This window comes from Mytilus edulis, chromosome 2, assembly GCF_963676685.1.
Source record: "Mytilus edulis chromosome 2, xbMytEdul2.2, whole genome shotgun sequence".
In the NCBI taxonomy this organism is placed as follows: Eukaryota; Metazoa; Mollusca; class Bivalvia; order Mytilida; family Mytilidae; genus Mytilus; species Mytilus edulis.
The window spans coordinates 100,304,258-100,331,026 of NC_092345.1; the positions used below are offsets into that span (position 1 = coordinate 100,304,258).

General features: G+C 30.8%; 1 protein-coding gene across 11 annotated transcripts in view; it reads left to right on the plus strand.

The window, feature by feature from the left end:
• Positions 1–26,769, plus strand: part of LOC139513676 (polypeptide N-acetylgalactosaminyltransferase 5-like) — an 82,839-nt gene that overhangs the window by 30,189 nt on the left and 25,881 nt on the right. For 2 of the 11 annotated variants that reach the window (XM_071302382.1, XM_071302377.1), the window contains exons 4-5: positions 3,490–3,638; positions 10,753–10,875. The gene's annotated coding sequence lies outside the window, so the exon portion shown is untranslated. Of the gene's footprint in view, positions 1–3,489; positions 3,697–10,752; positions 10,876–21,050; positions 21,292–22,467; positions 22,606–23,172; positions 23,307–26,769 lie in introns of those variants that run through there. The other 9 variants (XM_071302383.1, XM_071302384.1, XM_071302386.1 and 6 more) reach the window with 6 other exon arrangements.

Sequence of the window (26,769 nt, forward strand, 5' to 3'; positions counted from 1 at the left end):
AAATAAGGAGATGTGGTATGATTGCCATAAAATAAGGAGATGTGGTATGATTGCCATAAAATAAGGAGATGTGGTATGATTGCTTTAAAATAAGGAGATGTGGTATGATTGCCATAAAATAAGGAGTTGTGATATGATTGCTATAAAATAAGGAGATGTGATATGATTGCCATAAAATAAGGAGTTGTGATATGATTGCTATAAAATAAGGAGATGTGATATGATTGCCCTAAAATAAGGAGATGTGGTATGATTGCCATAAAATAAGGAGATGTGGTATGATTGCTTTAAAATAAGGAGATGTGGTATGATTGCCATAAAATAGGGAGTTGTGATATGATTGCCATAAAATAAGGAGATGTGATATGATTGCTATAAAATAAGGAGATGTGGTATGATTGCTATAAAATAAGGAGATGTGGTATGATTGCCATAAAATAAGGAGTTGTGATATGATTGCTATAAAATAAGGAGATGTGGTATGATTGCTATAAAATAAGGAGATGTGGTATGATTGCCATAAAATAAGGAGATGTGATATGATTGCCAATGTGACAACAATCCACCAGAGACCAAATAAAGGGGAGTAACTAAGGATCACCATACAACTTCAACAATGAGCAAAACCCATACCATATAGTCAGCTATAAATGATAATAATTCTTTATTTAAAGAGAGATAAAGGCACCAACATGACAAAATGTAAAACAATTCAAATGAAAAAACCAAGGACCAACAAAAACAAAAAAAATATGACAGACAGCAACCATCAACAACAATTAAATGATATTTTGAAACTAGGCTTATATAGAATTCAGCAGAGTTAAACATGTATGTGACCAAGCAATCATTCCTATTATTTCGGAACAGTCATGTAACATGACAAAATAAGAGCATAAGTGTAAAATAACAATTGGAAATGGCTCGATTTATGGGATTAGCACCAAACAATATAAAGACAAAAGTACAGATCTAAGAGTTCTCATAGTTACTATAAGATAGTTCAAAGCCAATCACAACTAATAAATAAATCATGTTCGCCCAGACTAAAGTACTAATCAGTACACATCTAACAGTAATTAACAAAAACTAAAATGTCTGTAAGTCTTATAGTGTGACGTATTCTATATGACTTAAAGTGGTAGATTTTCTAGAATAAACCTGAATTAATAAATAATGAAGAATGTATGTATAGTGCTAAGGAGATGTAAAGTCAGTTAGCACATATTTAAATGAAAACAATTCTAATGAAACTATTTATTAAAGACACCATGCATTCTTTGTTGATAAAGATGTCGTGTTTAGATTTGTGAAGGCAAATTAATCATTGAATATTTTTCCATGGGAAATGAAAACAGTCTGTGTGTGGATCTGTCTAGTTTATCCAAGGTCAAAAGAGGATAAATTTAATATTGTTCTGCTGGTAAATAAATGTTCCTAAGAGTATATTTTTAAAAGGGCAGCACTTTCTCTCCGGATCATTCAAGGAAAAGTGAAGATATACAGATATTACGGGCCCTTTCTTTAGTAAGTCCAGTGGCGGATCCAGACATTGTCATAAGCGGGGGCCCACTGACTGACCTAAGAGGGGCCCGCTTCAGTCACGCTTCAGTGATTCCCTATATAAGCAACCAATTTTTTTTCCCAAAAAGGGGGGTGCTGCCCCCCCCCCCCCTAAATCCGTCTCTGAAGTCTATATACTTTTACAGCATTATGCATTGAGTGTGTTGATAATATATAAAGGTAATATCTTTGGTTAGCTTGCTTGATAGCTGAACTGTGAAGTCATTATTAGGTTAGGTAAACTTCCCTCTGTTTTAAGAGTAGACTAGTCCAACAGATACCCAACCTATCTGTCTGTTTGGACTAGACTACTCCAAAAGGAGAGTAGTATACCTATATTAATAATAACTTCACAGTTCAGCTAGCAAGCAAGTGCCAATGAGACAACTTCCCATCCAAGGTCATTTTAAGGAAAGCCATTAGCGGTAGGTCAATGATATTTGGTGTGCATGTGTATAATTATTTGACTGCCCTATGTTCTTGGTCCATTTTAAAAACTTTTTGAATATTTTACTATTTAAAGTTTGTGTTAAGGGGGCTCGCGGGTCTAAATCATTTTTTTAATTTAATATAGGATTTCGCTATATTTTTCTATAAATAAACTTGATTTTATACCTAATAGAAAAATGAAATAAAAAAATGGGGTCACCGTTCATTTACGCTCACGATCTGCCTTCTAAAAAAGCATACATTTTTGTTAATGTCCTTTTTTATTGTTGAACTAATAGGAGAAATAGCGTTAATATCGAAATAAAAAAAGAACTAAATTACAGAAATCGCTTAAATTTTACAATTATTTAGTTAATGTACAGCTTATTCAAAAACAACAATAAAAAATATAGGTCACCGATGAGTTAAAAAAGATATTTCAATTTTAATGCCAAAAAATGGCATTTTTGCACCAAAGGGAGATAATTTGGAGCTTTTTCAATGATATCTACATTTTAAAAGTCACCTGGGGCTAACACGGAATGATTTTTTGGAATGATTTTTGTACCATATGATAAAGTAACAACTACTGAAGGTAATTAATAAAATTTGTAATGAAAAATAAAAGTTTAATTTTTTTCTGAAAATCTTATACCCGCGAGCCTCCTTAAGGTTAATTTGAAAGAATACCTTATAATAAGTCAATGGTATTTGGTATGCACTTTTATAAGCATTGGCATTTCTCATTTCCAGGTTATTTGGTCCTACACCTTCAGTCATGGTTCATCGATTGAATACTTGAATAGTTTACATGTTTAAATATTACCATTTTAATTTTCAACATTTGCATTTTATTATAAAATTTTAAAAAGAAATACATATCTGTGTTTTTTTACCCTTTTTATCTATATCTCAGTAACTTATAATTGCATTGGAAGTTGAATACATTGTGTATATGATTTGTTACAGTAAATTTAAATTCATTTACATATATTTTGTTAATGAGGTCATGACCCCATTCTCACACTCCAGTGCTCAGGTTTAAGTTTTGTTCTGTATCTCTGAAATAACATTTTAGATAGATTAATGCTGTACTGGTATTTTGTATGAAAATTCCAACTACAAAGAACATGTGCATCGATAGATTGCATTTAACCTAGAACTTTTTAAATAGAATATATATTGCAGTAGGTTAGTGATTTTAGTGTACACAGTCTTACATAAAGTTTTGGTAATATACTGATTGTTAACAAGGGTAAAAAAATACCAAAATGTCAAAAGTAGGAATATGATGTTGTATGTGCTGTCCTATTTCTAATATTAAAGTAAATATATACATGTTTTATCTTTTTTGGTTCTGTGAGACATGAAAAAGACTTGTAAAAGAATCAATATTATTTATATATACTTCATATCCTTGTTGTATTTCCTTACACTTCTTATCAGATATTAGGGGGAAAAAATCAGTTACAATCATTATCAATTAATAAATTACAGGTAGAATTCAATCAGACCAGGTAAACAGTTCGTTATCTCACCTGGCTATAGTAATCTTAAACGTCACCTCGACATTAGTGGTATGCCTATAGAAGATAAGTGTGGGCCTATCTCAAACAGGACTTAGTGGTGATGTGGCACAATACCAGGTTAGAAGTCATATTTGTTTAACACTATTTGATTAAAGGAATCATTTTATGTATATTGGTATGTAAAATATTTATTCTGTTATACACTTAATTTTTATTTTCATAAATTAAAACTTTAACATTTTACCAAATTATATGTATATATATAACGTAACGGTACCCAGATTGCACCTAGTACCCAAATATCACCTATTTAGCAAAAATAGCAGCGGGAATCTTACAAGATTTCCTAGAGACAAAACAATTTGTGTTTTTTTATGATTTGATACTATGCACATCTTTCAACATAGGTTAAAATATTTAGATATACATACGCATAACGTTCACAGTATTTATCAACAGATGAAGTGTTTACTGAAAAAGCAAAATGTACCATAACGTCGCGATGCGACGTCATCAAAAAGTCATCTTTTTAAAAATTAGCAAGTACATTATGTTACAAGTATTCATTTCTTAAATAATGAAGAGTAAGCATGGACAAATATCCAATTGTTCAAAATATTTGAAAAAATTAAACAAAAGCTCTGTTACTTGACTTTTGACGATGCGAATTTAAGCATGGATGCAATTTGGGTACTCCTCATTACAGAATCATTGATGGTTTGGAGGTTAGTTCAGACCAATTTTTCTATGATTCCATATGGATTGAAAATCAAATTGGTGTACCTATATAATAAAGAAGGATAGGGCTACAAAATAAACACTAAATGGAAATTGTTGTCTTGATCATAAAAAAACGTAGTTAAAAAAACTGTCAAAATAGGTGCAATTTGGGTACCATCACGTTACAGATATTTAATGCATTGAAAAGTACAAATTGTTTGAAAATTGAAATAATATCTAATAAATAGAAATATGTTTGAACAGAAGGAGACGTGAGGTATTCATCAATGACACATCAAACCAAAGGACACTAAAAACAAAAAAACTTCTAATGGTAAATATATACAGAATTCAACAATAAACAAGATGTTTGTTTCTTTATTGTCCTCAAGTCAGGAATGATGTAATATTCAGTATATATGCATATTTATATATATTATCATTTATGTTTGTGTGTTAGATATCTTGTAGAAATATAAGACAAATTTAGCCTTACTGAAAATAGAATTTAGTAATAATACAATGTTATCTAAAAATCACTGGCAAACAGAGCTAAAAGGGTAACAATATATATCAACTTATAGAAAGCATGATGACGTTTCTAACTTGGGCCCTTATCAGTTGAAAGGTGTGCTTTAAACAAGGTTATAGAGGACATCACACTTAGAATTTCAGTTGTGTTCCATAAGTTGCAGGTCAGCTATAGAATTTGTTTTTTTCTCACTAAATATAACAGGAAATATATTCTTGTTATTGAAATGACAGATTAAAAGATCTTTTTTCATCATAAATTATAGTAGACTACAATATAATATTGACTTTTGAATGGGGAGTATATAATTTTTCAATGGGCTACATACTCTAGTGTAGGACATTCTGTGAGGAGTATATAATTTTTCAATGGGCTACATACTCTAGTGTAGGACATTCTGTGGGGAGTATATAATTTTTCAATGGGCTACATACTCTAGTGTAGGACATTCTGTGGGTAGTATATAATTTTTCAATGGGCTACATACTCTAGTGTAGGACATTCTGTGGGTAGTATATAATTTTTCAATGGGCTACATACTCTAGTGTATGACATTCTGTGGGGAGTATATAATTTTTCAATGGGCTACATACTCTAGTGTAGGACATTCTGTGGGGAGTATATAATTTTTCAATGGGCTACATACTCTAGTGTAGGACATTCTGTGGGGAGTATATAATTTTTCAATGGGCTACATACTCTAGTGTAGGACATTCTGTGGGGAGTATATAATTTTTCAATGGGCTACATACTCTAGTGTAGGACATTCTGTGGGGAGTATATAATTTTTCAATGGGCTACATACTCTAGTGTAGGACATTCTGTGGGGAGTATATAATTTTTCAATGGGCTACATACTCTATAGTGTAGGACATTCTGTGGGTAGTATATAATTTTTCAATGGGCTACATACTCTAGTGTAGGACATTCTGTGGGGAGTATATAATTTTTCAATGGGCTACATACTCTAGTGTAGGACATTCTGTGGGTAGTATATAATTTTTCAATGGGCTACATACTCTAGTGTAGGACATTCTGTGGGGAGTATATAATTTTTCAATGGGCTACATACTCTAGTGTAGGACATTCTGTGGGTAGTATATAATTTTTCAATGGGCTACATACTCTAGTGTATGACATTCTGTGGGGAGTATATAATTTTTCAATGGGCTACATACTCTAGTGTAGGACATTCTGTGGCTTAACTGATGATACAAGAACAATTGAAAAGTCACCCTTTTTATGAAAAAGTTCAGAAAATCAATAGTAAAACAATGCTGTTGAAGTTACTTATAAAAACTAATTTCTAAACAACAGTAGTAGAAAAACAAAGGATAAGAGATATCGATTTATCACACAAAATCAGTACATGCATAGCAAAAAACACAAAAAGCAATGGAACATTGGTTTTATTGCTGCTTCATTTCAAAGTCATAGTGATGCCTTCAACACAGGGCAAAAAAAAACCACTTGTCTAACTGAAAGTTTAAGATGGCCCCTAGCACTTTGCAAAATGATTCTAATAGATTTTGTAAGCAGTACATTTTAAAGAAGTTATTTGTTAAAAGGTCTTATTAGAATGAAACCTGTAAATACACTGTTTAATGTTTATTATCTATCAAGATAATTGCATAAGAAATGATTATATAGTCCTGAGCATGTTATAACTTTCCAAAACATATATCTTTTTTTCATATCTCAGTTTTTGAGTACACTGTTTTGCTCTAATGTCACATGAACTAGCTTTTAATACATATATAAATATTGTCTTTTGTGAATACAACTAGTTGAAAGTTGTGTCTAAAAACTAAAGATAAATATTTTTATGAGGTAGATTATCCATTTTGTCACTATAGATTTCCTACTGCATTATGGTACTCAGTCAAGTTTGAACAACCATAAGATGTAAAATGGAGCACACCATTGAGGCATTTTTAGGAAAAATTTACTTTTCCAACTTTTATGTTTTCTTAACATGCTAAAATCATCAGATTTTTTTCCAAAAAAGCCTTTTCATAAAACGCATACTAAAATAATTTGTATTGTTTTGTTGGGTTGCTGTATCACCCATAGGTTTTTCTTCAGTGTTTTATATGATTTTTCTGAGATTTCTCTTCTTGAGCAATTTTTCATTTAAAAAATTAATGAAAACATGAAGGTGTGTGTGTGTGCGACTAAATACGAGACAAAATAGGATAGATCTAGGAAAAGGATCTATAAAACTTTAGAAATTAATGTTGGTAATGTCAGCTGTCGCCAAAGGATGAATGAAATCTCTTCGATCAGTTAATAAGGAAAACTATCATCATATAAATTCTGTTGATTTATTGAGCTCTACTGGAACAGCTGTTACTGTATTGGAAATATACTTTAAAAGGATTTGCTATTTTCTCTAAAAGTTTTTAATGAACATAGTAATGTCAAACAAAGAGGACAATCTATTTATGAATATATTATACTCAATTCCAGGACATGATGCTAGATGCTATATCCTCTGTTTGTTAAACAAATATTTACGTCACCCTATACCATCGACTTCATTATAAGGACCCTAAATTGGTCAAAAGTTTTGTTAAATTTGGATTAGGCTTTGGATTCACAATAGATTGTGCAGATTTTTGCTAAAACAATTTGTAACAAATTTTGTTGACATGACCTTATTTAAGAAATGATCCCAATAGGCACTAATAAAGGGATTTATTTAACTTAATGTGTTCATGTTTGCGTTTTCATCACACTTGACTTTTCTGTTGCCATGCCCATAGGAGCCATGACTATATGTTATATTGCTATCAGAAATATGTTCATATGCAACCAAGCCAATTTGAGCTAAGCTTATGATTTGTTATATCTCCAAAGGATAGGTATCAAAAGTTTTTAAATATCCAGAATTTAGCATGTTCATGCATTTATTATTGTAAATCTAGAAATAAGTAAGATTACAGTTTGTTTTTCGACCTATGAGTTTGACTGTCCCTATGGTATCTTTTGCTCCTCTTTTAAAGTTAATTCTCCTTGTTTAAGAATATTATAAGCAAAAACAAAAAGTCTTGTTACATTTTTCTTTCTAATAAAACATCACATTGTTTCTAATTTTCATTAAATCTTATTACCTATTAAAAACCCAAGTGTTACCTGTTATAAATAGAACATAGATATAAGACAGAGCCAGATAAACACCATATTGTTTCTTTCTCATTTTAATGAGATAAAATTTCTGTTTTCTACTTTTAGAACTATCACTGATGACCAACTGACCTGTTTGTTTATTGATAGATTTGTACATATATACATGTAATAGAAAAAATGGTATACGTTCATGACTCAAACAAAGTAAATGCACAGCAAAAAACACAAAAAGCAAAGAAACAGTGCTTTCATTGCTGTTTTATATCAAAGGCACAATATACTAAATGCTATGCATATGTGAGCCTCTACTTTGACTTGTACAACATACACATTGTACATGTATGAGCATTCTGAATTTGAACGAATATGCCTAATACTTTTTCAATATGTTCCTAAGGAAAATTGTTTAATTGAATACACCTTTTGCTTTAAACTTAATTCTGTCCCGTAATACTATTGTTATAACAAATGAGTGGTATAACAAATGAACTTGAATTAAGAAATTTCTTTGAAGTCGAATCATCTTCATAGTCATTTAGATTACATAATATTGAACAGTTCTATGAAATTGCATATAGCCATGATGCAGATAAATTTACATGGAAATTCAATAATGGTATATTGTCATCTAAAATCTCCCACAATTCAGTGCAGAAAATCTACAGCTTTCTGTGACATGTAGCACAGGATGATTTGTTATCCTGTAGACAATACCGGTGGATAAAAAGATTGTAGAAACCTTGTCGATTTGTCTTCCATATCAGACAAATTCTATTTTCTTTTGGTTGAGAAATTGCTTTGACTTGGGTTAATTATACCTTATTATTTAGCTGTCTACTATGAGTTTCCCCTAATGAAGGAAAATATATGGTTTCCAAATCAGTGATGAAGATAATATAACTGTATGGTATCCAGGCTAATGTTGCCAAAGGACTGAATATTGATAACAAATTAACTACTACAGATTTTATTTTATTTGGTATCTACCTTTACTGGCTGCAAAACGAGAAACTATTATATCGTTTTTGATGATCACAATGAAATTCTGAAGCAGAGAGTTTTATATCTGGTTTATGATCATTAGTTGAAGTATTTCTGGGTGGTTATACAGCAGTTAATTTGATTATTGTAATAAATGCCAAATTTGATATTTTTTATTCATCATTTTAATTAGACCAAGTCAGTGAAGAAGAGTATTTAAGTGACTTGATTTTATAGACTTCCCTGTAATACCTACTCACTAGGCTGTGGCAAAAATTGTATTAACAATTAAAATCTTTCCCAGCATGGGAGCTCATCAGAGATTTATCTAGAAGAATATCTGAAATAAGCCAGTTCCATTCTGACATAAAGATAACTTATTATACCATAAAACCTCTACATTAACCTTGTGTAGAATATTTCATTGAACATATTGGAAACTAAGAATTAATTTTCCTGGAGTGTGACCAGGAAATGGGATTCTTTTTTCCAGCAATTATAGCGCTGTCTCTTTGAGTTAAAGTCATGTCAGGATCATTTGTCATACGTATTGGTCAGTCTAGGAGAGACAATTATTTACCAGTGGTTACAGTCTACAAACCTATAATTAGTTTATAGTCAAGACTATGGACAAACAGTTAATGACAAGATAATTTTCATTCCCTGCCAAATTACCCGGTAGTACTACTCCACGTCAGCTTGTGCGTGTCTATATTTGACAGCAGTGGAATATTTGCTTCTTCTTTTCTGTGATTATTTTCATCACTTTCTTCAGTTGGATTTTGTGGTTTACCTGAAAAGTTCAAAGATAGAAATATGATTCTGTGAACTTACTTCAAGTGCAGTTTATTATTGTTGTTTAGGTGATTCCTTTGATAAGATAGTGAGTTTTTTTTTTTTTTTTTTAGCCTTGTGGTAATTTGGACCACTAAGACTACAAAATTACCACTACATGCAAATTGGCAGACCTACCATTTTTGGTGGTCAGGAAGGACAGTTTTTGAGAGGAATGTCCCCCAATGGTCACCCCCTTTCTCAAATTCCAAATATCAACAATTATCCTTTTATGGTATTGCATATCAGTATAATAGAACAACTGGTCAAATCTTCAAAAAAAAACAATCAAGAAAAAACAACTAACATTAAGATTTTTTTCAAATGTTAATAAAAAACTATAGATTAGTTTAATCACAAGTTGAACAACAGACCCCTAACCTTATTTTTTTAAAATAGATATTAAAAACTATCCTAAAACATGTAAAACTTAAAATAGTATATAGTATTTGCTGTTCTTAATATGACCATTTATTTTGTCAGATCTCACATCTAATAATTAATTAAAAGTTATGTCCTACAAGGTAAAAATACCAGGTATAATAAATAGTTTATGTATGTTTAAATGTTACTATACATGGTACATCTATATTTGGTATATTTTCTAAGCAAATTTCTGCTTTATTAGGTTTTATATGAAATATGAAAATATACAAATCTTATAAATATATGAACTCTGTCATGTTGTACATAGAAGCTTACTGAACTGACAATTGACCTCAGAAAGATATGTGGCCTAAGGTCTGATGTGTCAAAGTTAATACTAATATTACAACTTAAGGTGTAAAATATAATAAAACGTGTACAAAGAAACAATCAACATAATAAAAATAGTCGTTAGATTTGTCGTTGTTAAATTATAGGCCCTGATCATTTTCTTTCTGAGGTACGTGTTCTGTACATGTACAAATGTGCCTTCTACATATACCAATGACACGTACAACAAATTATGTCAGTAATTAAATGCATACCTGAAAAGTTAATTAAATTAAACTTAATGTCATGTGAAAATAAATTGATATTTTTGTTTTACAGTGAAAGATATGACACAGTTTTGACGTGATGTCACGGACTTAACCTGATTTATAGTAAATTTATAGTGTTACAAACAGATACAATAGGACTTTATTGTGCAGAAATCCAGATTCTTATCATCAGGTAGGTCTTATATATTACAAAGTTTACATCCATCTTATTCAACTTTGAAAAACTATTAACAGTGGGTTTTTTGTGCCCTATCTTTGGACATTATGTTTTTCAGTATGTCCAGCATCCGTCTGTCCTGTTTCAGATTAAAAATTTTGATCAAGGTAGTCAATGATGATGTCCAATAACCTCATCAACATGTAGGTGCCTAAAAACCTCAGCATCATTTACAGTGTCTTAAACTCTTAGCAACATCTAGATGCATAAAAATTTCTTTGCAGCTGCATTTAATCTCATTTTCTAAAAAGGAAGGAAACTTTAAATTATATGTCTTCTTAAATATTTTGTTGTTGTTAAAATTTGTTTTCTTTAAGTATGATATCAATCTCTCTCAGATGTTCTATTGGTGTTTTAAGCATCACAAAAAACATGCTTGTAGAGTCATTGTAGGGTTATTTTATTGGTTTATATCAGACATAATCGCTTGATTTACAATATTCAGACACTTCCTTAATAAGAATAGTACATGTATGGAAGGTAGGATTCTCTGTCAACTTTGTCTTTGTATATCCCTGAGAAATCAATGGTCATGTACAAACTATTCACACTAGTAAAGTGCAGGTGTTATATTGTACCCTGAAGGAAAGACAGGAAAACAATTTCTCTTTTCTCAATCAATATTTGGACTTTAACAGTGTGCACTGTTAGCGCTAGTCTGATGCTCCAGACTAGTAAAATTTCATTCTGACTAGTAAGCATTTGCATTTCCTTGTTTAGAGATATAACAAAAAGGGTAGAATATTTGTCTTCAACTTTTACTTGGGAAAGATTTTGGTGCAGACTGTTTTTAAAATTTAAAGAATTAATTTGTATATTCTATCATCCTGAGTTCCGAATTGGGAGGAAAAGGGGATAACAATGTTTCTATCACAAGATCTACCTTCCTTAGGATTTCTTCAATATATATACCATTGTGCATATTGTTACTGTTGTGTGTTTTATTGTCTGGCCATGATGGAGTAAAAAGGGAGAGTTAGGTAAGCTATTGATGTATTTAGTTTGTGATTTGGTCAGTTTAAGAGGAATCACTAGCAGTTGGTCAATGATATTTGGTATGAAGATGCGTTAGCATTGGCAAAACTCATTTCCATGGAAAATACTTTGCTTCAACCCCTCAGTCATGGTCTATTGACTTTGAATGTTTTGCATAGTTTACATATTCAGTTTGGGAACTTCTAATTTTGGGATATTTGGTCTTTGAATGTTTTATAGTTTACATGTTTGAATTTTGCCTCTTGGATTCAATATTTGCATTATACTTTCAAGTTACAAAAAGGTGAGACATATCTCTGTGTCACCAGTTTATTTAATTTTTGTTCCTTTGGATGTTTTTGCCTATTAAGTGTGGTATCCATTTTGCTGAACTAGTATACATTATTGTCTTGGTCCAGCTGAAGCCTGTGTCAGGGTGTTTCTGGCTGTTTTGAGGACCCGTTGGTTGCCTGGGTCTGTTTTCTGCTCTTGTACAGGTTGTTAGTCTTTTGACACATTACCCATTTCCATTCGCATTCTATCTATAGTTATATTCAGTTTTACTGTATAAAGTGCAGTGGCGGATCCAGAAATTTTCATAAGTGGGGCCTACTTACTGCCTAAGAGGGGCCCGTTCCAGTCATGCTTCAGTGATTCCCTATATAACCAACCAAATTTTTCTCAGATAAGGGGGGGGGGGGGCATGCCCCCTGAAAAACCCTCTAAATTATCCTCTGAAGTGAACCTGATTAAACCTGAAATTTTGTTTGGATTAGACAGTTGATTGTTTTATACAGATTAATTAAATGATTAACAGTCAGCTTCAAGTTTCCAGTATATAAAATGTGGCCTTTCTGTGACAAGATCATTGGTGGAGATTTATTTATGACAATTCTCAGAAGTTTTAATCAAGACAGATTACTGGGAACTTGTTCTCTTTTGATGAACTACATCTATAACTCAATCACAATCTCAACTAATTTGAAGCTTTAAGTGTTTCTGCAATGATGAATTCAGCGACATGTCACTATTGGCGAACTTGATCCTCAACTCTATTTGCCGATATCAATCACAGTTAGTAATTTACACAAAAGACAAGAACATCAGCACAGTTGTAAATTGATGTTTTATGAAATTTGATAAACAATCGTCCGGAATAAGGAAATTGTAGCGATGACAATGCCATAAATCAAACTTATATCATCAGTTAACATTTTTCAAAAAGAAACATTGTAGAAACTCCAAGTCAATACAGTTACCATGTAACTATAATTCCATTTGAGTATGAATGAAATGAATTCCATGTAATACCAGATTATCACATCTCTAAATCATTGTAATTATTGGTTCTCAATGCCATAAAGCTGGAAGAGGACACAATTATAACACTGATCAATTTAAACCACTGTGAAATTAACATTATACATGGATTCTATGGGGATACCAGAGACTAATAATGTCATTATAAACCCTATACTGTGGATTCATTGTTGAGCATTAAAAAGAGGATATTTGGGATTGAAAGCAATAGCTATGGTAACTCCATATACCTCTTTTGTAGCTCATTAGTACAGATATATTTCTTGCTGACATACAATAATTATCATATATCCTTAGAAGCATGCAAGACCTGGATCACATGAGAGGCATTAAAACCTTAAATCTGAGATTTCAATGACAATCCTTCCTTTGAATTATCATAGTGCTATTAAGATAAAATATGGTATACACCTACTCTGGACTATTTGTGAGGATCAAGGTTAAAGTAACAACATGATTAGATGTATTTCCATACACAGTAGGTCAACTATATTTAGTGTATGGAATGATAGTAAGGTTTACATGATTGGTGATCTTAAGTTCATCTGACCTTAACCTCATTTTCATGGATCATTGGTCAACATTGAGAACTTATAAACAATAAGTCAACTATAAGTGTATGGAATAATTGAAAGGTCTGTCTGTTTAGCAGGATTTATCTGACTCTGACATCATTTTCTTGGTTCATTGAACAATGTTAGTTTGTCTTGGCTATGAATTTATTTTCTTGAATACTATAAATAGAAAGGGCAGCTATGATTGGTGTATGGAATAATATAGAGGCATACATGTCTGTCTTGTAGGCTACATGTGACCTTGACCTCAGTTTTAGGATCCTTGATTATGTTAAGTTTATGTATTACTTATGATGCAAATTTAAAAAATAAATAATGAAAAATTGAATCATGATCACAAAAAGCAAGTTAGATGAGACATTTTAGCATTTGTGGTCTTGTAACAAATGTTGCGGCCCTTAGATGGAAAACCTCAGCTTTCATAAAGTGTGTGTGGTCCTAGCAATGTTCATAAGACTAAAATTGCTTTCATTATATAAGTTTGTAATCTGTTAATCTACATTAAACTGTGAAGAAAAAAATAAACAGAATGATGAAATAGTCTATTTTACCTGATCAGAGAAATGTACAATCAATGTATTTTACATGTTAGATATTCAGCAAAAATCAATTTTAAATGGGAAAACCTTGTCAGCTAGAATATGGTGAAATTATATGTTTAGAATGACAAAATGTTAACTACCGGTATATAGTGACATTAGCTGGTGATACGAGATGGTTAAGATGTTATTGCCTTTTTATGGTTTTTGTTTTGCTAAACAAGAAGAGTTTGTATTGTTTTTAATGGGAGACTGGCTACTTTTCAAATTCAGGTTACCTCACAATCTTCTTATATTTATAGCCATAGGATAGTTGTGTTTGTTTTATTTCCATGAGGTTACGTGGCTCCTGGTTTATCATGAGGCCTGACTAGACTTGACTGGTAAAAGTTATAATAAACTGAATAAAAAAAACCAGTAAAGTTGGGAAGTTTTCAAGGTCATGTTTATAAGCTTATAAAGCAAAATACTATCTCTTACAACTATTAGTAGGTCTTTTGAATATCCTTCAGTCAAAGTTCCATTGCTCTCTTTGCAATGGTTTTGTGCTTTGCATAATTGAAAGTGATTTGAACTATCTCCCTTTTCAAACTCAACAATTTCATATTTCAGTAAGTTATAGAAACTGAAAGAACTTAATGAAAGTTAAAAATAAATATTGATGTGTGTTGATGATTTGTTTTATGTTTATGTCTTAAGACATATGAGGTCCCTACTTTACAGATGTGTGTTGAATCGTCATTTGGCTGTATCAAGACCTAATGGTCCTTACCAGTCTCCCTGTAGATATTAATGACTATGTTCATGACTCATTACAGGCACTGGCATAGGTAGCTTGGCTTCCTTTTTTTTTTAGATATCAGAAAGGAATTATTAAATAAACAAACAATCGGAACTAAACACATTTATTCTAAAAACAGTTGTTGGCATGACACGGGTTGTGTTCTTCTCATATATGTTATGATGGTATGATACTAAACCCCTAACGGGACGGATTGTGCCTGATGTTCATATGATGAAATCATAATCTTTCAGTCAATTTAATTGAAGTCTGGAGCTGGCATGTCAGTTAACTGCTAGTAGTCTGTTGTTATTTATGTATTATTGTCATTTTGTTTATTTTCTTTGGTTACATCTTCTGACATCAGACTTGGATTTCTCTTGAACTGAATTTTAATGTGCGTATTGTAATGCGTTTACTTTACTACATTGGTTAGAGGTATAGGGGGAGGGTTGAGATCTCACAAACATGTTTAACCCCGCCGCATTTTTGCGCCTGTCCCAAGTCAGGAGCCTCTGGCCTTTGTTAGTCTTGTATTATTTTAATTTTAGTTTCTTGTGTACAATTTTGAAATTATCACTGGACTAGTATATATTTGTTTAGGGGCCAGCTGAAGGACGCCTCCGGGTGCGGGAATTTCTCGCTACATTGAAGACCTGTTGGTGAACCTCTGCTGTTGTTTTTTATTTGGTCGGGTTGTTGTCTCTTTGACACATTCCCCATTTCCATTCTCAATTTTATTAATTATTCCGTATTTGAGCTACCAAACTAGTGATTTTCTAACACCACTTTTCAAAATGATGAAATTTTTGTTTTAATTGGTATTAATCATTGAAATGAATATGAAGATCGTTGGTGAGAATTGTTTTGAGGAACTAATGATGTGATGTATGCTGAAACAGTAGCTCTAGTGCATTGAGTAGACAAACGTCATCTTCCATTGTTGTCTTTGTTACTTGATATGAATTGACAGAGTTGATCAGATGTCAACTGATTTAGTACTTTAATAACATTATAATGCTTAATGAAAATGCAATATCCACCAAGGGTTCAAAATAAATCTAGGATTTATATTATTTTGTGGAATTCCATATTTTTTTCCCAGATGGAATATTCCTTTACAATGTTTGCATAAAGCTTATTTAAATTTGATCTGAAGGTACTATAAGTTATTGCATGCAAAGGACATTGCCTGATGTTTTCATGCACAGCAGAAGACACTTACCATATCAATACACAGGGTATATCTCCCATAGCAGTTCAAGTGATTCCCTCCAGTTTTGTTTTTATCTTGATTTATATTTTCCTAATGGAGTTACAAAATTTAAACATCGGTGATTATTGCCTCATATTTATTTCGAATAAATTTTACCGACTGAAAGTGCTATATTGCTGACAATATGGAATCTTGTCATCATGTTGTTTTCTGATCATAATGGCTTTCATAGATTTGTCTAGAGCAAACAAAAACCATGGACTCAAAGACATAATAGTATTTAAGCTTGGGTTAACTTGTGCATAATACAAGCTTTTAACCAAAAGTTTTTTTTTTATACAAAGCCAAATTGTCCTTTTTTTTTTTTTTTAAATGTTTGCAGTTTGCAGTTAATTTGAATTTGCAGTGAAACACAATTTGATGGATAACTATATTTTTTACCGTCATGTCATGGATTATCAATGTAAATATTGAATAATTACCACGTTATATTGTTGCCCTTTAATTTGCAATTTTTCATTTAGATGATTTTCTGCGTGGAATTTGCCAATTACAAATATTACCAGGACAATTTGAAAATTTAATTGATTCCTCCATAAGCTTAGTTTACAGAAGACCAAAGCTTTACCAGACATTAGTTTGAAGTTAACTGACGCAAAGGAAATGCAATTGTCTTGAGAAAGAAACAGAAATACTAATTAATTTTACCCTTCATGTTCGATTATAAGTTTGAAAAACAAAATTAATATTGATTAGATAAGTTAAATGATTGTACTTGTCAAGGGGGTGATTAAATTCAAGATTTGATTGATTGATGTGAAATATAATAATTGTCTACAATAAATTTAATAAGTTAGACAGGAGAGATTTATAAGATGGTATGTGAGAGACAGTTGTCAGCTAACATTGTCATATTATAAACTTTTGGATGGAAAGTTGTGAAAATATAGAACTTCTTTATAATCGTTGATGTTATTTTTAAAGAAAAGTTATTTCTTATTAAAATTTATTGGCAATACACCCTTATTGTATCCTGTTTGGTTTTAAAAAAAAATAATATTTTGATTAATGGTGTTTGAAAAGTGATATAAGTTTTACTATTATAACGATGGTCTATTTAATGTAGAAATATCATACATGATTAGGTAAGAAAACGTTACTTACAATGTCTAATATGTTCAAAATCAGTATTGTTTCAAAACAATTTCTAAATGGAAAATGATTCCAGTTACAAGATACCTAAATCCAGTACCCATAAATGATTAGCTCCTAACTGAAAATTATGTAGGAGATAACCCTTGTAGTATTTTTGAAGGATATTCATTAAATCATTTCATCATTTTCTATTGAATAATGTGTGATTCTGTAAGGTATTTGGTGGATTATTGTCTGAGTAAACACTCCAAATTACTTATTTATAAAACCAGGAAGGGAATTAAATGAGCCTATTTTTTACTCAAAACAGTATTGCTCTCTTAAATGCTGGTCGTGATCCCTTAACAATACTCCTAGCTGTGGAACCTTAGCTCTTAGGTCCTTCTGATATTTTTAGACCATTTGCAATCCATTCAGTCCTTCACTGAAAATTGCATTGCACCAATCTGATTAAAACATATTTGTTTTGCATTCTGCTCTGGTAATTATTACATCAGCTAATGAAATTTCAGTTTTCAAATTCTTGAAGGTGTGTATTAATCGAACAAAACCAGAGGATACTAAAATGTCCATCAAACAGAAAGTAGAATGGAGGGCTTTCATATCTTTGTAAGCAAAAATTGGACAGTCAGGATTTGTATTTTAATCAGATTAGCATTTAAATACTGTGGAGTCATTTATTTTCGTGGGTACCAATTTTCTTGGACTAAGGAAAACTTGCATATTTATGGATATTTAATTTCGTGGTTTTGTCAAAGTCTACATACAAGCCTATAGAAAATTTGTTATTCATTCAACATTTGATTTCGTGGTTCATCTGTATCCACAGAAGCCACGAACATTGGTATCCAATCGAATAATAATGAATTCACAGTATTGGAAAATAATTGGGTCCCTATTCCACATGATTAAATACAACAGTTTTAACACTGTTTCAAATATATGTATATAAAATTTATGTATCTTTTGCTTGTCATTGGATCTTGTTTTCATTTATTACGAAAAATATTCACTTTTTCTTGCTTTTTATGATTTGTGTTTCTGGGAATATATATATATATATATATATATATATAGCAAAAGTAAATAAACACGGTGTACAGAATGTATATAATAATATTTTTAAATTTGCAAACTACATTTCACATCAAATAATAACAGTTCGTTAAAATATTGTCACTAGCGCTTTCATGCCTTCTGGCAATCTTCAGGCGACGTTTTAACAATGTCCTTGACGACACTGCCGTTGGTAACGTTTATTACGTTACAATAACGATAAGGGGAGATAAATCAAACGTGTTTAAGTAGATCCGTTTAATTTTGGCTGAAAGTCCTTTATAAAGTGTGCTTCCTTTGCCAGTCTTTTATATTTGTTCGATTCGTTCATTTTATAGAACGGATATACGGTAAATTTTCCACTACTGCACGTTTCGAAATGTTCGCTCACATCTTGCATTCGTGTGGATGGATCTCGTATCTGTTGTCTGTGAACACGAACTCTTTGACAAATTGAGTTACCAGTCTGTCCGATGTACCATTCCTTGCAAGTGCTGCATACAATACAGTAAATAAGGTTTACCGTTTTGCAATTCATGTCTGCATTTGGAATAATGGTTTGGCCGTTTTTTACGAACTGTTATTATTTGATGTGAAATGTAGTTTGCAAATTTAAAAATATTATTATATATATATATATATATATTTTTTACTCTCCTGTAGTTATAAAGAGTAAGTATAAAAATAGATATTTTTTTTCTATAAATCATCGTGTTTTATTGGTGTCCTAAGTACGTATTAAGGATTATGTTTTTACAGCAAAGACACAAAGTAGTATGATAGATTACTTAACCTTCCGATTGAACATAAAAATGTCATAACATCTTAAAAATATATTTGCCTAAAAGGCGAAAAACTTTCATAGAACTTAAGTAATTAATTGTACAATTGATACAACCGTACAACCTTACCATATAGCAAGCTTAATCTTCAGTCAATTATAACATCAAATTTGTACATACATACCAGTATACATTTTAATTGAAATATATATTGATTATTGGTTTCTAATAACATCCAGTGGCAAGTATCTCAACATTAATATATAGATAACTTCTAATAACATCCAGTGGCAAGTATCTCAACATTAATATATAGATAACAACAACAGATTTATTTAAACAGTACATACCTGTATACATTTAAAATGAAAAGATATAGATTGATTATTTGGACCTTTACATCCAGTGGCAAGTATCTGAACATTAATATATAGATAACAACAACAAATTTGTATAAACTGGTACATATCAGTATACATTCAAAATGAAATGATATGGATTGATTATTAGGACCTTAACATCCAGTGGCAAATATCTCAATATTTGTATAGACTGGGTCATGTGTATAAATGACAACAGCTTCACATATATTTTAAAACATGAAGGTTCTAAATGTTGAAAGTAAAGGCAAATTTAAAAAATTTAAACCACCATAGAAATTGGATTGTAAGTTGGACGTGATAAAACATACAACAGGACAACCATGAATATGTGTGAACAATAATAAGAACTTACAGGGTCTAGTGAGGGATACAAAGTAGAAAATAAAATATTTATTTATATTCATATTGAAATTAGAATTTCTTCTTATTTTTACTGTTGTAGTATTCAATTATTAGGATAATCTTATTCAACTTCCCTTTAAATTTGTACTTCAAGCTAGAGGAAATTACAGAAGTGATTTGGTAAGATATGAATATTGTTATTATTTTATTTTTAAGAAAAAGATAAGAGTTAAGAAATGGCTCATGATATTAAGCAGTCAAAATTGATAATAAAAAATGTAAAACTTGCTTTATCTTCTTTCAAAGGTTTTGGATACAAAGCCTTGTTCTAATTTCAATAAGATATTGGTTACACCTGGCCATTGCTATAGAACATGCAAAGTAAATTGTGATTTTGAATGATGCCAAAGATCAAATTTGACATTTCTGTGGGATTGTTTGTCATGTGACATATTATAAAATCTTAAACTTTTGAATTTTTAAAACAGTTTTTTTTAATTCAGAATCTTTTACATCGTCAATTTAAAATTGCAGACTTTCAAAAGTGTCTGATATGTCCACTTTGAATGAAAACAGATTTTTTTCCCCCTGTAACATTCAAAATATTTTTTTCATTTCAAGCTCTATGTTAATTTAAAGCATGGGTAGGCATTATCTTTTTCAATATATTACACCTCCCTAATGCTCTGTATAAAGATGTTGACAAATATAAATGCCTTCTTATATTCAAATTAGCATAGAGCATGACATTGCAGAATTATTTCTTAATCCATATTAGTAAGGTGTAGGAGAAACTATGAATAATTGATGGAGTGCTATCGGTTGGTGAAAATAATGACGGCTCTTACAAGAGTTTTTAAGACTGACAGAACTATAAGATTTATATAGAGATATACAAAATACAAAGTTTATTGAGAAAAAAACTTATGATTGTGTCTTGATTGAAGCCCTGTATCCAAGTCCTTCGTTAGTCCGTAGTCAAATTAAGTCTGTCAAGTTTGATCTCAATAATTATGGATTATAAAACACTCAAGTACACTAAAGGAAGTTAGGCTTTAATTTCCTGTTGTGTTTGTTTTAATAATGGGGAACAAATCACTTATATGGTTGTTAATTCTGGCGTATATATCATAAATCATTTTATACTGGATTCTTACAATATTTAGGATAGGATATTGAAAGGCTAGGATATTGGATATCATTCTTATATTTAGATGATCATAATGGATGTTTAAAAATTTTAAAAAGTAAGTAGTTTAAAATTTGTAATAGTCAGAGAAATACAAAACAGAAGTGTTGTTATATTTTCAAGTTCATTCACTTTCTATGTTATAAAATTACACATCATTATACATGTTAAAGTAAATGTTACGTATATATAGCTACACTTTCATAAAGTACACTATAATGAATACTATTCTAGTTAATAGTAACATTACCATTTTCAATGACAGCCCATTAATTATTTCGTGGAAAGGACCATTACTTATAAAAATAATATTTCCAAGAGTTAGATTAAGGAAAGGAAAGGAAAAGAAACAAGACACAGTTCAGTTTTTGATAAAATGCTAATTTCAATTTAGTGCCGCAATATAGTTGGTATTTGTTTTTCTGCAAATTGTAATAGTAAACCTGTTTTACACAATGCTTACATTACAAGCTATAATGTTGACAATTGTTTTAATTCATGGCTGCTTTTCCCTTTCATAGAATGTATTCAAATAACAACATGGCAATAGCTGCGTGAAGCATGAATCGGAAATGAAAATGGTTGTAATTGGATATGTGTAACTAAGCTGACAATAGTATTTCAGTCACTATTACTATAATGACTGCCTCATGGGATGTGTTACATTAACTGTTAATATGTTAGGTAAACAGAACATCATATTACAGTTTATCTGGCAGATTACCTGAGAATTTAGATGCATAAATTGGTAATTTGCTAATGACACAATAGATTATCTACATGTAAATGTAAACAAGGTGGAAGAAAGTTATCCGTAGAATTCACAGATAATAAAATCAGTCATAAGCATCAAATGTACTGGTTTTAGAATATAACATGCCATCTAAATTTCTATTTTACTGTAAGACTTACGAACACATTTTGTATTGTTATTGTTTTTTATTAAAGAACTTGGTTTAATATTATTTATTTTTTTTGGGGGGGGGATGAAAATTAAATATCTGTTTTAAAAAATTAACTCTATTCCTTTGATTCAGTGAAAGCATATCTCTGTGTCCACACTTTAAAAAATAGATACAAGACCTTCAGATATTAAAGTATAAATTCTATAAACTAATTTTACCCCATAATTTTAAATGAATCAAAACTGTCCTGCAACGTGTATCATAAGTTTGTACTTATAGCAGTGACGTAGTTTGTGCAGAAAAATCTGGATTATATTGTAAAAATATTTAAATGTTTAGAAAAAGTTGAGGGTATATATTGTGTTTACCTGATACAGGTAGATAATACTTCGTGGTTCACATACCTAGGTATTGATTGACACAATCAATGGAAACAAACATGTCAGCTTTTCTTTACTATACTACAGGTAGGCAGTAAAATATCTATTTCATTAATTGTACCATTATTTTTCTCATTTATATTGTAAAGAAATTTATACACATTTATGATTATACCCATGAAAATATTTTGTCTAAAATTAGCAAACAGGATGTAATTTCTCCACACACATCCATGTTCCTCAATGATCACCTGGGACTTATATATATTTTTGTATTCATTGGTCCCTGTTAAATACAAATTACATTTATTGAATTGATGCAAAGTTTTTTTTATGTTAAAATTATTTCAAACTGCAGGTTTATTCCTGCATTATATTTGAATGAGATTTTGTATATATTAGATATAAATACAAGGCACTAGGTTAGTGCATTCCTTAGACAGCTGAAGATTAGCAGGTCTGAATCTTTGATATATTAAGTTCTATTTACATTATCTACACCAATTAATCAAGCTTAGATTTTTTATTAAATCCCAAAGCTGTCTGTTGACTTTTTTCTTTAATTTTATAATGTGATCATTGTCTCCTAAAGGTTTAAATAATACATGTGTTAGATTGCCACCCTGATGCATCAGTGTGATACAGAAAACACTTAAGGGAGGAAGTCTGAAACAAGTGTTACATGATTAACAACAGTGAATTATTTGGTGTAAAGACAGGAATAAAACAGAATATTTACAAGTAATTAGGGCATGCATATGGACCGAGAGAGGATGGATACATAGGAGGTTTAAAAATCATTTTAATTTAATTTTTCCTCTTCTTTGGAAAGTGTTTTGTATTGTAGATACCTCTACCATTTTAAGACAACATATGTGGGCTAAACTGTTTTAATGATCAGTTAAAAAGTAATTCTTGATGTAACCCTGTAAGGGTCAATCTCTTTATTTTCATGCCATTACAAAGTCCAGTGTTGGGATTTTAACCTATAGCTGTTTACTACTAAACATTGTAACACATTGATTATAAACAAAATCATAACATAATAAAAGTAGTCATCGCTTAAGAACTGGGTAAATATTTGAAATGATAGTGTAATGAATTCCTTTACTGATAAAAAAAAGAGAGAAATATCCTGTGTTTAATATTCTTTTAAAACTGATAAGATGTTAATAATTTTATCAATAAATCAGTAAAAGAACCTTACAATATCTGATAGAACTGAAAATTCAATACCTCATAAAATTTAGATGAAGTTATGTTAGCTGGTCTTTTGAAAACCTTCTTCCTTCAGGCTTTATAGGGATCAATATTAGTGGGAATTAAGTTTCTAAGGAAAGTGCATAATTTATGAATTAAGATTATTTTCCCACAGATAATTGTAAAGGTTGTTATATATTTTATAGATCCTGCTATAGTATTCTTAACACTAAGGTTCTGATTGAATAGTGCATGGTGCCCCCTATTATACAATTTTTATTAAACATGTCATACATTGTACTAAATGTACAGCCTCTGTATTATATCTGAACGTTTTATGTTGCTATCAACAGACATTAGTCTTATTGTAGTATTTAGAATACTTGTTTGTGCATTTTATTGTTTTGAGGAGAAATGATAAATTTTTGTAAGATTTTTTGCCATAGAAATGTGATCATCAAATATTGTCTGATTGTTTCTTTTTCTACAATTTTCTTCCTTGGATATAGTATAATTTTAGATTTGTTTTAAGTCTAGATAATGGGACCCTGGCTAAACCTGGAAAAGACCTGTTTTCCCTTTAACAAATTTGAACAGCTACATTACATGTTTTTGTAATAGAAATACATATATATTCTCATGGGGAAAGGAATAGAATTTGATTGAAAAAAGGAAAGGTTGATATCTATATGGCATATATTAGACTTGCTCAAAGTCCCCTTTATTTTGATTATATGTAATTTATTTAAAAACTAATATGTTGACTGAAAACTTGTGTAGTGCTGGTAGCCCAAGACACTGATTGCCCTCTGCATGTGTCAGTGTAACTCTTAAAACACTTCTGGCTGTATGTATTTAGACAGTTAAACAGGAACAGATATGATTAGGACTGAACACTTAAATGTAGGTATATTTTCATTAAATGTAAAATTCACAATTCTAGGGGCTTCAATTTTTAATAGGGAAATCATATTTATATTCAGATTACAGTACTTATCCAAACCTAACTCTGTTAGCCTCTCTCCCTGTAATACATATACACAGAAAAAATTGCAACATATGTTTTTTTTCATATGATTTTCGAAAAACATGTTTTTTCTCGTATGTTTTTGATATGTTTATTATATGTTATTAACAGTTAAAGAACATATGGTTTCATTTCGGACCTAAACAAATGTTTCCATAGCAGACCTTAAAACATATGTTTCCAAAGCTGACCTAAATTTATGTTTCCATAGCAAACCTTAAAAAAAATGTTTCAAAATCTGACCTAAACATATGTTTCCATAATGGACATAAACATGTGTTGCAATAGCAAACTTAAACATAAAATTGTTTCCACATGTTTTCAAACATATGAAAAATGTTGCAATTTTTCCTATGTACTGTGCTTGGCCTTGCCATTACCTCTAGGTCTTTTAATGGAATCCCAAGCCTGAGAGGTAATGACAATTTGAGAGCTCTGCTGGAGCTTTATGAAATGTAGTGCCAATACTTTTTTTTTTAATAGAGAGTTGTTTTTCCTTTTTGGTGTTTTTAGAACAACTAATAAGGCATTTAACTGTCACCTTTGCACCAAATATTTGTACATACTCTGAAACTAGAGAATACTCTTTATAATAGATTGAAAAATAGGATTCAATTTAGGATTTCTGGTGACCCCTGCTTGAACAATTTGAAAGATGTCTTCGAGTGTTCCATCCATTTTCCAGAATCAGTTTTGAGATTTTTCATGTAATATGTAATAAGCATCTTCTTTCATTTGATGCCAGACTTTGATTGCTTTTATCTGAGCCAATAAATTGGAGAATAAAATGCATGTAAATGACTGTCAATTATAACAACAGATACATAATGGAGATCATCAGACCAGACTGTGGACAGTAGATTTCATCTAAGATCTGAGTTGATTCATACATTACATCATATATTTCAAACAAGAAGCATCCTATGTTAGATTATTTGTTATGGCTGAAGATTGTATGCCACTATTTATATATTTATTCATTTTTTTTGTTGGTCAAAAATAATAGTACAACTTAAACAGATTTAGTTTAGTATCAAATATGAAGACATGTTGATTTGCACATAGTGTTCAAAATGTTGTCTGTTTCCTAATAGACTGAATGAAATGAACAAGTAGAAATTTAAGACAATGTGCTGTTGAAACATATTGCATTGCACAAAATAAAGATTTCTATGAAAAAGTATGTTGTAGTAATACGAAAATATAAAAAGAAGAAATGTATAAGTGACATCTGAGTTCTATAGATGTAAACTAGCGATCTAATTGTATGATTGCATTGAATTAAACATTATTTCGCCTTTCACTTTGATATTTGTTTTATATTTCTCCTTAATTAGATTTAGAGTTTGGATGAAAGCTGAACTAGGAAACAGGTTGTCATGAACAAAACATGTCAATTTTAACAAAGCTTTTGTATGACTTTTGTGTCAATAGTCAAAGGAAAGAATAAAGGATCAAGAGATTTAATATATAAATGGCAGGAAAAACACTTGAAAGTTGTTAGTAAAATTCTATGGTTTTGTTCTATAGAAATTGGATGTTATCTTCAATGTCAATCTTGCAGTAGTTACAGTAAATGTCTGTAATGTTTGCTGAATTTACACCAAAATAATGAGCAAAATGTTCATGTTTCAGCAAAACTTAAAAATAGGAGTTGCCTCATTGGCACTCATACATCATCTGCCTATATCTATTAGCAATTTATAATTATTTATATGGGTATAGTATATATTAACCAAGACTGTCTCCCTCTGTATGGTATGTTTTAGTCAAGAGCCATGTCTCTCTGTTGCCACTATCCAGGGGCAGATCCAGCCATTTTCAAAAGAGGGGTTACCTACCCAGGATAAATTTGGGGAGGTTCCAACTATTTACCCCCATTCAAATGCATTGATCATCCCCTCAAAAAAAAGGGTGGTTTCAACCCCCTGGATCCTCCACTGCTATCAAAGTTTTCTTTGACCTTGTTTTTTTTTGTGTCAAAATGCGTTCTAACCTTAAAACTGCCACTAATCTTGACTTAT